Here is a 16,548-nt window from a genome sequence, read left to right as displayed (position 1 = left end):
GACAGCGGGGCCCCGCTAACACACACGCCAGCGCGGATGGCACCGGGTAGCCCTGCTCACCCAGGCGCCAGCGCTGATGTGACAGCGGGGCCTCGCTAACCCACATGCCAGCGCGGACGTGACCGCGCAACTCCACTTACCACCCACACGCTAGTGCAGATGTGACTGGGAAGCCTGGTTCACCCACAGGAAGCGCGGATCTGACAGAGCAGCCCCGCTCACCCATACGCCAGCTCGGACGTGACCGTGAGGCCCCGCTCTTGCGGACCCGAGCGCAGACTTGAGCGCTCCGCCAGACCCGCGCACGACGACGCCAGCGCGGATGTGTCCGCGCGGCCTTGCTAACGGAAATGCCACCGCGGACGTGATTCCCCAGACCCGCTCACACACACGCCAGCGCGGACGTGACAGCGGGTAGCCGCCCACCCAAATTCCAGCACAAACGTGACCGCACCGCCCGCTCACTCTGGCGGCAGCGCTGATATGACAGCCGGGCCCCGCTCACCCACACGCCAGCGCAGACGTGACGGCACAGCACCGCTCACCCAGGCGCCAGCGCGGACGTGATTCCCCGGCACAGCTGTCCCCCACGCCGGCGCTGATATGACCGGGTAGCCCTGCTCACCCTGGCGCCAGCGCGGATGTGACAGCGGGGCCCCGCTAACACACAAGCCACCACGGATGGAACCGGGTAGCCCTGCTCACCCAGGCGCCAGCGCTGATGTGACAGCGGGGCCCCGCTAACACACACGCCAGCGCGGACGTGACCGCGCTACACCGCTTACCACAAGCAAGCGCGAACTTGACCGGGCAGCCCCGCTTACCCAGGCGCCAGCGCGGATGTGAGAGCGGGGCCCCGCTCACCCACACGCCAGCGCAGACATAACAGCATAGCACGGCTCACCCAGGGGTCAGCGCGGACGTGATTCCCCGGTACCGCAGCCCCACACGACAGCGCTGACATAACCGGGTATCCCTGCTCACCCAGGCGCCAGCGCGGATGTGACAGCAGGGCCCCGCTAACACACACGCCAGCGCGGATGTGACCGGGTAGTCCTGCTCACCCCGTCGCCAGCGCGGATGTGACAGCGGAGCCCCGCTTACACACACGCCAGCGCACGTGACCCGGTAGCCCTGCTCACCCAGGCGCCAGCGCTGATGTGACAGCGGGGCCCCGCTAACACACACGCCAGCGCGGACGTGACCGCGCAACTCCACTTACCACCCACACGCTAGTGCAGATGTGACTGGGCAGCCCGGTTCACCCACAGGAAGCGCGGATCTGACAGAGCAGCCCCGCTCACCCATACGCCAGCTCGGACGTGACCGTGAGGCCCCGCTCTTGCGGACCCGAGTGCGGACTTGAGCGCGCCGCCAGACCCGCGCACGACGACGCCAGCGCGGATGTGTCCGCGCGGCCTTGCTAACGGAAATGCCACCGCGGACGTGATTCCCCAGACCCGCTCACACACACGCCAGCGCGGACGTGACAGCGGGTAGCCGCCCACCCAAATTCCAGCACAAACGTGACCGCACCGCCCGCTCACTCTGGCGGCAGCGCTGATATGACAGCCGGGCCCCGCTCACCCACACGCCAGCGCAGACGTGACGGCACAGCACCGCTCACCCAGGCGCCAGCGCGGACGTGATTCCCCGGCACAGCTGTCCCACACGCCGGCGCTGATATGACCGGGTAGCCCTGCTCACCCAGGCGCCAGCGCGGATGTGACAGCGGGGCCCCGCTAACACACAAGCCACCACGGATGTGACCGGGTAGCCCTGCTCACCCAGGCGCCAGCGCTGATGTGACAGCGGGGCCCCGCTAACACACACGCCAGCGCGGACGTGACCGCGCTACACCGCTTACCACAAGCAAGCGCGAACTTGACCGGGCAGCCCCGCTTACCCAGGCGCCAGCGCGGATGTGACAGCGGGGCCCCGCTCACCCACACGCCAGCGCAGACATAACAGCATAGCACGGCTCACCCAAGGGCCAGCGCGGACGTGATTCCCCGGTACCCGCTGCCCCACACGACAGCGCTGACATAACCGGGTATCCCTGCTCACCCAGGCGCCAGCGCGGATGTGACAGCGGGTCCCCGCTCACCCACACGCCAGCGCAGACGTGACCGCACAGCACCGATCACTCAGGCGCCAGCGCGGACGTGATTCCCCGGCACCGCTGCCCCACACGCCAGCGCTGACATGACCCGGTAGCCCTGCTCACCCAGGCGCCAGCGGGGATGTGACAGCGGAGCCCCGCTAACACACACGCCAGCGCGGATGTGACCGGGTAGCCCTGCTCACCCAGGCGCCAGCGCGGATGTGACAGCGGGGCCCCGCTAACACACACGCCAGCGCGGATGGCACCGGGTAGCCCTGCTCACCCAGGCGCCAGCGCAGATGTGACAGCGGGGCCTCGCTAACCCACATGCCAGCGCGGACGTGACCGCGCAACTCCACTTACCACCCACACGCTAGTGCAGATGTGACTGGGCAGCCTGGTTCACCCACAGGAAGCGCGGATCTGACAGAGCAGCCCCGCTCACCCATACGCCAGCTCGGACGTGACCGTGAGGCCCCGCTCTTGCGGACCCGAGCGCAGACTTGAGCGCGCCGCCAGACCCGCGCACGACGACGCCAGCGCGGATGTGTCCGCGCGGCCTTGCTAACGGAAATGCCGCGGCGGACGTGATTCCCCAGACCCGCTCACACACACGCCAGCGCGGACGTGACAGCGGGTAGCCGCCCACCCAAATTCCAGCACAAACGTGACCGCACCGCCCGCTCACTCTGTCGGCAGCGCTGATGTGACAGCGAGGCCCCGCTAACACACACGCCAGCGCGGACGTGACCGCGCTACACCGCTTACCACAAGCAAGCGCGAACTTGACCGGGCAGCCCCGCTTACCCAGGCGCCAGCGCGGATGTGAGAGCGGGGCCCCGCTCACCCACACGCCAGCGCAGACATAACAGCATAGCACGGCTCACCCAGGGGCCAGCGAGGACGTGATTCCCCGGTACCGCTGCCCCACACGACAGCGCTGACATAACCGGGTATCCCTACTCACCCAGGCGCCAGCGCGGATGTGACAGCGGGGCCCCGCTAACACACAAGCCACCACGGATGTGACCGGGAAGCCCTGCTCACCCAGGTGCCAGCGCTGATGTGACAGCGGGGCCCCGCTAACACACACGCCAGCGCGGACGTGACCGCGCTACACCGCTTACCACAAGCAAGCGCGAACTTGACCGGGCAGCCCCGCTTACCCAGGCGCCAGCGCGGATGTGAGAGCGGGGCCCCGCTCACCCACACGCCAGCGCAGACATAACAGCATAGCACGGCTCACCCAGGGGCCAGCGCGGACGTGATTCCCCGGTACCGCTGCCCCACACGACAGCGCTGACATAACCGGGTATCCCTGCTCACCCAGGCGCCAGCGCGGATGTGACAGCGGGGCCCCGCTAACACACACGCCAGCGCGGATGTGACCGGGTAGTCCTGCTCACCCCCGTCGCCAGCGCGGATGTGACAGCGGGGCCCCGCGTACACACACGCCAGAGCACGTGACCCGGTAGCCCTGCTCACCCAGGCGCCAGCGCTGATGTGACAGCGGGGCCCCGCTAACACACACGCCAGCGCGGACGTGACCGCGCAACTCCACTTACCACCCACACGCTAGTGCAGATGTGACTGGGCAGCCCGGTTCACCCACAGGAAGCGCGGATCTGACAGAGCAGCCCCGCTCACCCATACGCCAGCTCGGACGTGACCGTGAGGCCCCGCTCTTGCGGACCCGAGTGCGGACTTGAGCGCGCCGCCAGACCCGCGCACGACGACGCCAGCGCGGATGTGTCCGCGCGGCCTTGCTAACGGAAATGCCACCGCGGACGTGATTCCCCAGACCCGCTCACACACACGCCAGCGCGGACGTGACAGCGGTCCCCGCCCACCCACATTCCAGCACAAACGTGACCGCACCGCCCCGCTCACTCTGGCGGCAGCGCTGATGTGACAGCGGGGCCCCGCTCAACCACACGCCAGCGCAGACGTGACCGCACAGCACCGCTCACCCAGGCGCCAGCGCGGACGTGATTCCCCGGCACCGCTGTCCCACACGCCAGCGCTGATATGACCGGGTAGCCCTGCTCACCCAGGCGCCAGCGCGGATGTGACAGCGGGGCCCCGCTAACACACAAGCCACCACGGATGTGACCGGGTAGCCCTGCTCACCCAGGCGCCAGCGCGGATGTGACAGCGGGGCCCCGCTAACACACACGCCAGCGCGGATGGCACCGGGTAGCCCTGCTCACCCAGGCGCCAGCGCTGATGTGACAGCGGGGCCTCGCTAACCCACATGCCAGCGCGGACGTGACCGCGCAACTCCACTTACCACCCACACGCTAGTGCAGATGTGACTGGGAAGCCTGGTTCACCCACAGGAAGCGCGGATCTGACAGAGCAGCCCCGCTCACCCATACGCCAGCTCGGACGTGACCGTGAGGCCCCGCTCTTGCGGACCCGAGCGCAGACTTGAGCGCGCCGCCAGACCCGCGCACGACGACGCCAGCGCGGATGTGTCCGCGCGGCCTTGCTAACGGAAATGCCACCGCGGACGTGATTCCCCAGACCCGCTCACACACACGCCAGCGCGGACGTGACAGCGGGTAGCCGCCCACCCAAATTCCAGCACAAACGTGACCGCACCGCCCGCTCACTCTGGCGGCAGCGCTGATATGACAGCGGGGCCCCGCTCACCCACACGCCAGCGCAGACGTGACGGCACAGCACCGCTCACCCAGGCGCCAGCGCGGACGTGATTCCCCGGCACAGCTGTCCCCCACGCCGGCGCTGATATGACCGGGTAGCCCTGCTCACCCAGGCGCCAGCGCGGATGTGACAGCGGGGCCCCGCTAACACACAAGCCACCACGGATGGAACCGGGTAGCCCTGCTCACCCAGGCGCCAGCGCTGATGTGACAGCGGGGCCCCGCTAACACACACGCCAGCGCGGACGTGACCGCGCTACACCGCTTACCACAAGCAAGCGCGAACTTGACCGGGCAGCCCCGCTTACCCAGGCGCCAGCGCGGATGTGAGAGCGGGGCCCCGCTCACCCACACGCCAGCGCAGACATAACAGCATAGCACGGCTCACCCAGGGGTCAGCGCGGACGTGATTCCCCGGTACCGCAGCCCCACACGACAGCGCTGACATAACCGGGTATCCCTGCTCACCCAGGCGCCAGCGCGGATGTGACAGCAGGGCCCCGCTAACACACACGCCAGCGCGGATGTGACCGGGTAGTCCTGCTCACCCCGTCGCCAGCGCGGATGTGACAGCGGAGCCCCGCTTACACACACGCCAGCGCACGTGACCCGGTAGCCCTGCTCACCCAGGCGCCAGCGCTGATGTGACAGCGGGGCCCCGCTAACACACACGCCAGCGCGGACGTGACCGCGCAACTCCACTTACCACCCACACGCTAGTGCAGATGTGACTGGGCAGCCCGGTTCACCCACAGGAAGCGCGGATCTGACAGAGCAGCCCCGCTCACCCATACGCCAGCTCGGACGTGACCGTGAGGCCCCGCTCTTGCGGACCCGAGTGCGGACTTGAGCGCGCCGCCAGACCCGCGCACGACGACGCCAGCGCGGATGTGTCCGCGCGGCCTTGCTAACGGAAATGCCACCGCGGACGTGATTCCCCAGACCCGCTCACACACACGCCAGCGCGGACGTGACAGCGGGTAGCCGCCCACCCAAATTCCAGCACAAACGTGACCGCACCGCCCGCTCACTCTGGCGGCAGCGCTGATATCACAGCCGGGCCCCGCTCACCCACACGCCAGCGCAGACGTGACGGCACAGCACCGCTCACCCAGGCGCCAGCGCGGACGTGATTCCCCGGCACAGCTGTCCCACACGCCGGCGCTGATATGACCGGATAGCCCTGCTCACCCAGGCGCCAGCGCGGATGTGACAGCGGGGCCCCGCTAACACACAAGCCACCACGGATGTGACCGGGTAGCCCTGCTCACCCAGGCGCCAGCGCTGATGTGACAGCGGGGCCCCGCTAACACACACGCCAGCGCGGACGTGACCGCGCTACACCGCTTACCACAAGCAAGCGCGAACTTGACCGGGCAGCCCCGCTTACCCAGGCGCCAGCGCGGATGTGACAGCGGGGCCCCGCTCACCCACACGCCAGCGCAGACATAACAGCATAGCACGGCTCACCCAAGGGCCAGCGCGGACGTGATTCCCCGGTACCGCTGCCCCACACGACAGCGCTGACATAACCGGGTATCCCTGCTCACCCAGGCGCCAGCGCGGATGTGACAGCGGGTCCCCGCTCACCCACACGCCAGCGCAGACGTGACCGCACAGCACCGATCACTCAGGCGCCAGCGCGGACGTGATTCCCCGGCACCGCTGCCCCACACGCCAGCGCTGACATGACCCGGTAGCCCTGCTCACCCAGGCGCCAGCGGGGATGTGACAGCGGAGCCCCGCTAACACACACGCCAGCGCGGATGTGACCGGGTAGCCCTGCTCACCCAGGCGCCAGCGCGGATGTGACAGCGGGGCCCCGCTAACACACACGCCAGCGCGGATGGCACCGGGTAGCCCTGCTCACCCAGGCGCCAGCGCAGATGTGACAGCGGGGCCTCGCTAACCCACATGCCAGCGCGGACGTGACCGCGCAACTCCACTTACCACCCACACGCTAGTGCTGATGTGACTGGGCAGCCTGGTTCACCCACAGGAAGCGCGGATCTGACAGAGCAGCCCCGCTCACCCATACGCCAGCTCGGACGTGACCGTGAGGCCCCGCTCTTGCGGACCCGAGCGCAGACTTGAGCGCGCCGCCAGACCCGCGCACGACGACGCCAGCGCGGATGTGTCCGCGCGGCCTTGCTAACGGAAATGCCGCGGCGGACGTGATTCCCCAGACCCGCTCACACACACGCCAGCGCGGACGTGACAGCGGGTAGCCGCCCACCCAAATTCCAGCACAAACGTGACCGCACCGCCCGCTCACTCTGTCGGCAGCGCTGATGTGACAGCGAGGCCCCGCTAACACACACGCCAGCGCGGACGTGACCGCGCTACACCGCTTACCACAAGCAAGCGCGAACTTGACCGGGCAGCCCCGCTTACCCAGGCGCCAGCGCGGATGTGAGAGCGGGGCCCCGCTCACCCACACGCCAGCGCAGACATAACAGCATAGCACGGCTCACCCAGGGGCCAGCGAGGACGTGATTCCCCGGTACCGCTGCCCCACACGACAGCGCTGACATAACCGGGTATCCCTACTCACCCAGGCGCCAGCGCGGATGTGACAGCGGGGCCCCGCTAACACACAAGCCACCACGGATGTGACCGGGAAGCCCTGCTCACCCAGGTGCCAGCGCTGATGTGACAGCGGGGCCCCGCTAACACACACGCCAGCGCGGACGTGACCGCGCTACACCGCTTACCACAAGCAAGCGCGAACTTGACCGGGCAGCCCCGCTTACCCAGGCGCCAGCGCGGATGTGAGAGCGGGGCCCCGCTCACCCACACGCCAGCGCAGACATAACAGCATAGCACATCTCACCCAGGGGCCAGCGCGGACGTGATTCCCCGGTACCGCTGCCCCACACGACAGCGCTGACATAACCGGGTATCCCTGCTCACCCAGGCGCCAGCGCGGATGTGACAGCGGGGCCCCGCTAACACACACGCCAGCGCGGATGTGACCGGGTAGTCCTGCTCACCCCGTCGCCAGCGCGGATGTGACAGCGGGGCCCCGCTTACACACACGCCAGCGCACGTGACCCGGTAGCCCTGCTCACCCAGGCGCCAGCGCTGATGTGACAGCGGGGCCCCGCTAACACACACGCCAGCGCGGACGTGACCGCGCAACTCCACTTACCACCCACACGCTAGTGCAGATGTGACTGGGCAGCCCGGTTCACCCACAGGAAGCGCGGATCTGACAGAGCAGCCCCGCTCACCCATACGCCAGCTCGGACGTGACCGTGAGGCCCCGCTCTTGCGGACCCGAGTGCGGACTTGAGCGCGCCGCCAGACCCGCGCACGACGACGCCAGCGCGGATGTGTCCGCGCGGCCTTGCTAACGGAAATGCCACCGCGGACGTGATTCCCCAGACCCGCTCACACACACGCCAGCGCGGACGTGACAGCAGTCCCCGCCCACCCACATTCCAGCACAAACGTGACCGCACCGCCCCGCTCACTCTGGCGGCAGCGCTGATGTGACAGCGGGGCCCCGCTCAACCACACGCCAGCGCAGACGTGACCGCACAGCACCGCTCACCCAGGCGCCAGCGCGGACGTGATTCCCCGGCACCGCTGTCCCACACGCCAGCGCTGATATGACCGGGTAGCCCTGCTCACCCAGGCGCCAGCGCGGATGTGACAGCGGGGCCCCGCTAACACACAAGCCACCACGGATGTGACCGGGTAGCCCTGCTCACCCAGGCGCCAGCGCTGATGTGACAGCGGGGCCCCGCTAACACACACGCCGGCGCGGACGTGACCGCGCTACCCGGCTTACCACAAGCAAGCGCGAACTTGACCGGGCAGCCCCGCTTACCCAGGCGCCAGCGCGGATGTGACAGCGGGGCCCCGCTCACCCACACGCCAGCGCAGACGTGACCGCACAGCACCGCTCACCCAGGCGCCAGCGCGGACGTGATTCCCCGGCACCGCTGTCCCACACGCCAGCGCTGATATGACCGGGTAGCCCTGCTCACCCAGGCGCCAGCGCTGATGTGACAGCGGGGCCCCGCTAACACACACGCCAGCGCACGTGACCCGGTAGCCCTGCTCACCCAGGCGCCAGCGCTGATGTGACAGCGGGGCCCCGCTAACACACACGCCAGCGCGGACGTGACTGCGCTACCCCCGCTTACCACAAGCAAGCGCGAACTTGACCGGGCAGCCCCGCTCACCCAGGCTCCAGCGCGGATGTGACAGCGGGGTCCCGCTAACCCACACGTCAGCGCTGACGTGACCGCGCAACGCCACTTACCACCCACACGCCAGTGCAGATGTGACTGGGCAGCCCGGTTCACCCACAGGAAGCGCGGATCTGACAGAGCAGCCCCGCTCACCCATACGCCAGCTCGGACGTGACCGTGAGGCCCCGCTCTTGCGGACCCGAGCGCGGACTTGAGCGCGCCGCCAGACCCGCGCACGACGACGCCAGCGCTGATGTGTCCGCGCTGCCTTGCTAACGGAAATGCCACCGCGGACGTGATTCCCCAGACGCGCTCACACACACGCCAGCGCGGACGTGACAGCAGTCCCCGCCCACCCACATTCCAGCACAAACATGACCGCACCGCCCCGCTCACTCTGGCGGCAGCGCTGATGTGACAGCGGGGCCCCGCTCACCCACACGCCAGCGCAGACGTGACGGCACAGCACCGCTCACCCAGGCGCCAGCGCGGACGTGATTCCCCGGCTCCGCTGTCCCACACGCCAGCGCTGATATGACCGGGTAGCCCTGCTCACCCAGGCGCCAGCGCGGATGTGACAGCGGGGCCCCGCTAACACACAAGCCACCACGGATGTGACCGGGTAGCCCTGCTCACCCAGGCGCCAGCGCTGATGTTACAGCGGGGCCCCGCTAACACACACGCCAGCGCGGACGTGACCGCGCTACCCGGCTTACCACAAGCAAGCGCGAACTTGACCGGGCAGCCCCGCTTACCCAGGCGCCAGCGCGGATGTGACAGCGGGGCCCCGCTCACCCACACGCCAGCGCAGACGTGACCGCACAGCACCGCTCACCCAGGCGCCAGCGCGGACGTGATTCCCCGGCACCGCTGTCCCACACGCCAGCGCTGATATGACCGGGTAGCCCTGCTCACCCAGGCGCCAGCGCTGATGTGACAGCGGGGCCCCGCTAACACACACGCCAGAGCACGTGACCCGGTAGCCCTGCTCACCCAGGCGCCAGCGCTGATGTGACAGCGGGGCCCCGCTAACACACACGCCAGCGCGGACGTGACCGCGCTACCCCCGCTTACCACAAGCAAGCGCGAACTTGACCGGGCAGCCCCGCTCACCCAGGCTCCAGCGCGGATGTGACAGCGGGGTCCCGCTAACCCACACGTCAGCGCTGACGTGACCGCGCAACGCCACTTACCACCCACACGCCAGTGCAGATGTGACTGGGCAGCCCAGTTCACCCACAGGAAGCGCGGATCTGACAGAGCAGCCCCGCTCACCCATACGCCAGCTCGGACGTGACCGTGAGGCCCCGCTCTTGCGGACCCGAGCGCGGACTTGAGCGCGCCGCCAGACCCGCGCACGACGACGCCAGCGCTGATGTGTCCGCGCAGCCTTGCTAACGGAAATGCCACCGCGGACGTGATTCCCCAGACCCGCTCACACACACGCCAGCGCGGACGTGACAGCGGTCCCAGCCCACCCACATTCCAGCACAAACGTGACCGCACCGCCCCGCTCACTCTGGCGGCAGCGCTGATGTGACAGCGGGGCCCCGCTCACCCACACGCCAGCGCAGACGTGACGGCACAGCACCGCTCACCTAGGCGCCAGCGCGGACGTGATTCCCCGGCACCGCTGCCCCACACGCCATCGCTGACATGACCCGGTAGCCCTGCTCACCCAGGCGCCAGCGGGGATGTGACAGCGGGGCCCCCGCTAACACACACGCCAGCGAGGATGTGACCGGGTAGCCCTGCTCACCCAGGCGCCAGCGCGGATGTGACAGCGGGGCCCCGCTAACACACACGCCCGCGCGGATGGGACCGGGTAGCCCTGCTCACCCAGGCACCAGCGCAGATGTGACAGCGGGGCCTCGCTAACCCAAACGCCAGCGCGGACGTGACCGCGCAACTCCACTTACCACCCACACGCTAGTGCAGATGTGACTGGGCAGCCTGGTTCACCCACAGGAAGCGCGGATCTGACAGAGCAGCCCCGCTCACCCATACGCCAGCTCGGACGTGACCGTGAGGCCCCGCTCTTGCGGACCCGAGCGCGGACTTGAGCGCGCCGCCAGACCCGCGCACGACGACGCCAGCGCGGATGTGTCCGTGCGGCCTTGCTAACGGAAATGCCACCGCGGACGTGATTCCCAAGACCCGCTCACACACACGCCAGCGCGGACGTGACAGCGGGTCCCCGCCCACCCAAATTGCAGCACAAACGTGACCGCACCGCCCCGCTCACTCTGGCGGCAGCGCTGATATGAGAGCGGGGCCCTGCTGACCCACACGTCAGCGCAGACGTGACGGCACAGCACCGCTCACCCAGGCGCCAGCGCGGACGTGATTCCCCGGCACCGCTGTCACACACGCCAGAGCTGATATGACCGGGTAGCCCTGCTCACACATGCTCCAGCGCGGATGTGACAGCGGGGCCCCGCTAACACACAAGCCACCACGGATGTGACCGGGTAGCCCTGCTCACCCAGGCGCCAGCGCTGATGTGACAGCGGGGCTCCGCTAACACACACGCCAGCGCGGACGTGACCGCGCTACGCCGCTTACCACAAGCAAGCGCGAACTTGACCGGGCAGCCCCGCTGACCCAGGCGCCAGCGCGGATGTGACAGCGGGGCCCCGCTCACCCACACGCCAGCGCAGACATGACAGCATAGCACCGCTCACCCAGGGGCCAGCGCGGACGTGATTCCCCGGTACCCGCTGCCCCACACGACAGCGCTGACATAACCGGGTATCCCTGCTCACCCAGGCGCCAGCGCGGATGTCACAGCGGGGTCCCGCTAACACACACGCCAGCGCGGATGTGACCGGGTAGTCCTGCTCACCCAGTCGCCAGCGCGGATGTGACAGCGGGGCCCCGCTTACACACACGCCAGCGCACGTGACCCAGTAGCCCTGCTCACCCAGGCGCCAGCGCTGATGTGACAGCGGGGCCCCGCTAACACACACGCCAGCGCGGACGTGACCGCGCTACCCCCGCTTACCACAAGCAAGCGCGAACTTGACCGGGCAGCCCCGCTCACCCAGGCTCCAGCGCGGATGTGACAGCGGGGTCCCGCTAACCCACACGTCAGCGCTGACGTGACCGCGCAACGCCACTTACCACCCACACGCCAGTGCAGATGTGACTGGGCAGCCCGGGTCACCCACAGGAAGCGCGGATCTGACAGAGCAGCCCCGCTCACCCATACGCCAGCTCGGACGTGACCGTGAGGCCCCGCTCTTGCGGACCCGAGCGCGGACTTGAGCGCGCCGCCAGACCCGCGCACGACGACGCCAGCGCGGATGTGTCCGCGCGGCCTTGCTAACGGAAATGCCACCGCGGACGTGATTCCCCAGACCCGCTCACACACACGCCAGCGCGGACGTGACAGCGGTCCCCGCCCACCCACATTCCAGCACAAACGTGACCGCACCGCCCCGCTCACTCTGGCGGCAGCGCTGATGTGACAGCGGGGCCCCGCTCACCCACACGCCAGCGCAGACGTGACCGCACAGCACCGCTCACCCAGGCGCCAGCGCGGACGTGATTCCCCGGTACCGCTGTCCCACACGCCAGCGCTGACATGACCGGGTAGCCCTGCTCACCCAGGCGCCAGCGCGGATGTGACAGCGGGGCCCCGCTAACACACACGCCACCACGGATGTGACCGGGTAACCCTGCTCACCCAGGCGCCAGCGCTGATGTGACAGCGGGGCCCCGCTAACACAGACGCCAGCGCGGACGTGACCGCGCTACCCCGCTTACCACAAGCAAGCGCGAACTTGACCGGGCAGCCCCGCTGACCCAGGCGCCAGCGCGGATGTGACAGCGGGGCCCCGCTCACCCACACGCCAGCGCGGACATGGCAGCACAGCACCGCTCACCCAGGGGCCAGCGCGGACGTGATTCCCCGGTACCGCTGCCCCACACGACAGCGCTGACATAACCGGGTATCCCTGCTCACCCAGGCGCCAGCGCGGATGTGACACCGGGGCCCCGCTAACACACGCCAGCGCGGATGTGACCGGGTAGTCCTGCTCACCCAGGCGCCAGCGCGGATGTGACAGCGGGGCCCCGCTTACACACACGCCAGCGCTCGTGACCCGGTAGCCCTCCTCACCCAGGCGCCAGCGCGGATGTGACAGCGGGGCCCCGCTCACCCACACGCCAGCGCAGACGTGACCGCACAGCACCGCTCACCCAGGCGCCAGCGCGGACGTGATTCCCCGGCACCGCTGTCCCACACGCCAGCGCTGATATGACCGGGTAGCCCTGCTCACCCAGGCGCCAGCGCTGATGTGACAGCGGGGCCCCGCTAACACACACGCCAGAGCACGTGACCCGGTAGCCCTGCTCACCCAGGCGCCAGCGCTGATGTGACAGCGGGGCCCCGCTAACACACACGCCAGCGCGGACGTGACCGCGCTACCCCCGCTTACCACAAGCAAGCGCGAACTTGACCGGGCAGCCCCGCTCACCCAGGCTCCAGCGCGGATGTGACAGCGGGGTCCCGCTAACCCACACGTCAGCGCTGACCTGACCGCGCAACGCCACTTACCACCCACACGCCAGTGCAGATGTGACTGGGCAGCCCAGTTCACCCACAGGAAGCGCGGATCTGACAGAGCAGCCCCGCTCACCCATACGCCAGCTCGGACGTGACCGTGAGGCCCCGCTCTTGCGGACCCGAGCGCGGACTTGAGCGCGCCGCCAGACCCGCGCACGACGACGCCAGCGCTGATGTGTCCGCGCAGCCTTGCTAACGGAAATGCCACCGCGGACGTGATTCCCCAGACCCGCTCACACACACGCCAGCGCGGACGTGACAGCGGTCCCAGCCCACCCACATTCCAGCACAAACGTGACCGCACCGCCCCGCTCACTCTGGCGGCAGCGCTGATGTGACAGCGGGGCCCCGCTCACCCACACGCCAGCGCAGACGTGACGGCACAGCACCGCTCACCTAGGCGCCAGCGCGGACGTGATTCCCCGGCACCGCTGCCCCACACGCCATCGCTGACATGACCCGGTAGCCCTGCTCACCCAGGCGCCAGCGGGGATGTGACAGCGGGGCCCCGCTAACACACACGCCAGCGAGGATGTGACCGGGTAGCCCTGCTCACCCAGGCGCCAGCGCGGATGTGACAGCGGGGCCCCGCTAACACACACGCCCGCGCGGATGGGACCGGGTAGCCCTGCTCACCCAGGCACCAGCGCAGATGTGACAGCGGGGCCTCGCTAACCCAAACGCCAGCGCGGACGTGACCGCGCAACTCCACTTACCACCCACACGCTAGTGCAGATGTGACTGGGCAGCCTGGTTCACCCACAGGAAGCGCGGATCTGACAGAGCAGCCCCGCTCACCCATACGCCAGCTCGGACGTGACCGTGAGGCCCCGCTCTTGCGGACCCGAGCGCGGACTTGAGCGCGCCGCCAGACCCGCGCACGACGACGCCAGCGCGGATGTGTCCGTGCGGCCTTGCTAACGGAAATGCCACCGCGGACGTGATTCCCAAGACCCGCTCACACACACGCCAGCGCGGACGTGACAGCGGGTCCCCGCCCACCCAAATTGCAGCACAAACGTGACCGCACCGCCCCGCTCACTCTGGCGGCAGCGCTGATATGAGAGCGGGGCCCTGCTGACCCACACATCAGCGCAGACGTGACGGCACAGCACCGCTCACCCAGGCGCCAGCGCGGACGTGATTCCCCGGCACCGCTGTCACACACGCCAGAGCTGATATGACCGGGTAGCCCTGCTCACACATGCTCCAGCGCGGATGTGACAGCGGGGCCCCGCTAACACACAAGCCACCACGGATGTGACCGGGTAGCCCTGCTCACCCAGGCGCCAGCGCTGATGTGACAGCGGGGCTCCGCTAACACACACGCCAGCGCGGACGTGACCGCGCTACGCCGCTTACCACAAGCAAGCGCGAACTTGACCGGGCAGCCCCGCTGACCCAGGCGCCAGCGCGGATGTGACAGCGGGGCCCCGCTCACCCACACGCCAGCGCAGACATGACAGCATAGCACCGCTCACCCAGGGGCCAGCGCGGACGTGATTCCCCGGTACCGCTGCCCCACACGACAGCGCTGACATAACCGGGTATCCCTGCTCACCCAGGCGCCAGCGCGGATGTCACAGCGGGGTCCCGCTAACACACACGCCAGCGCGGATGTGACCGGGTAGTCCTGGTCACCCAGTCGCCAGCGCGGATGTGACAGCGGGGCCCCGCTTACACACACGCCAGCGCACGTGACCCAGTAGCCCTGCTCACCCAGGCGCCAGCGCTGATGTGACAGCGGGGCCCCGCTAACACACACGCCAGCGCGGACGTGACCGCGCTACCCCCGCTTACCACAAGCAAGCGCGAACTTGACCGGGCAGCCCCGCTCACCCAGGCTCCAGCGCGGATGTGACAGCGGGGTCCCGCTAACCCACACGTCAGCGCTGACGTGACCGCGCAACGCCACTTACCACCCACACGCCAGTGCAGATGTGACTGGGCAGCCCGGGTCACCCACAGGAAGCGCGGATCTGACAGAGCAGCCCCGCTCACCCATACGCCAGCTCGGACGTGACCGTGAGGCCCCGCTCTTGCGGACCCGAGCGCGGACTTGAGCGCGCCGCCAGACCCGCGCACGACGACGCCAGCGCGGATGTGTCCGCGCGGCCTTGCTAACGGAAATGCCACCGCGGACGTGATTCCCCAGACCCGCTCACACACACGCCAGCGCGGACGTGACAGCGGTCCCCGCCCACCCACATTCCAGCACAAACGTGACCGCACCGCCCCGCTCACTCTGGCGGCAGCGCTGATGTGACAGCGGGGCCCCGCTCACCCACACGCCAGCGCAGACGTGACCGCACAGCACCGCTCACCCAGGCGCCAGCGCGGACGTGATTCCCCGGTACCGCTGTCCCACACGCCAGCGCTGACATGACCGGGTAGCCCTGCTCACCCAGGCGCCAGCGCGGATGTGACAGCGGGGCCCCGCTAACACACACGCCACCACGGATGTGACCGGGTAACCCTGCTCACCCAGGCGCCAGCGCTGATGTGACAGCGGGGCCCCGCTAACACAGACGCCAGCGCTACGTGACCGCGCTACCCCGCTTACCACAAGCAAGCGCGAACTTGACCGGGCAGCCCCGCTGACCCAGGCGCCAGCGCGGATGTGACAGCGGGGCCCCGCTCACCCACACGCCAGCGCGGACATGGCAGCACAGCACCGCTCACCCAGGGGCCAGCGCGGACGTGATTCCCCGGTACCGCTGCCCCACACGACAGCGCTGACATAACCGGGTATCCCTGCTCACCCAGGCGCCAGCGCGGATGTGACACCGGGGCCCCGCTAACACACGCCAGCGCGGATGTGACCGGGTAGTCCTGCTCACCCAGGCGCCAGCGCGGATGTGACAGCGGGGCCCCGCTTACACACACGCCAGCGCTCGTGACCCGGTAGCCCTCCTCACCCAGGCGCCAGCGCGGATGTGACAGCGGGGCCCCGCTCACCCACACGCCAGCGCAGACGTGACCGCACAGCACCGCTCACCCAGGCGC

This window comes from Furipterus horrens, unplaced genomic scaffold (assembly GCF_987537825.1).
Source record: "Furipterus horrens unplaced genomic scaffold, mFurHor1.1.pri manual_scaffold_5, whole genome shotgun sequence".
Classification (NCBI taxonomy): domain Eukaryota; kingdom Metazoa; phylum Chordata; class Mammalia; order Chiroptera; family Furipteridae; genus Furipterus; species Furipterus horrens.
The sequence above is the reverse complement of the archived record's forward strand: the minus strand, read 5'-3'. Positions refer to the sequence as shown.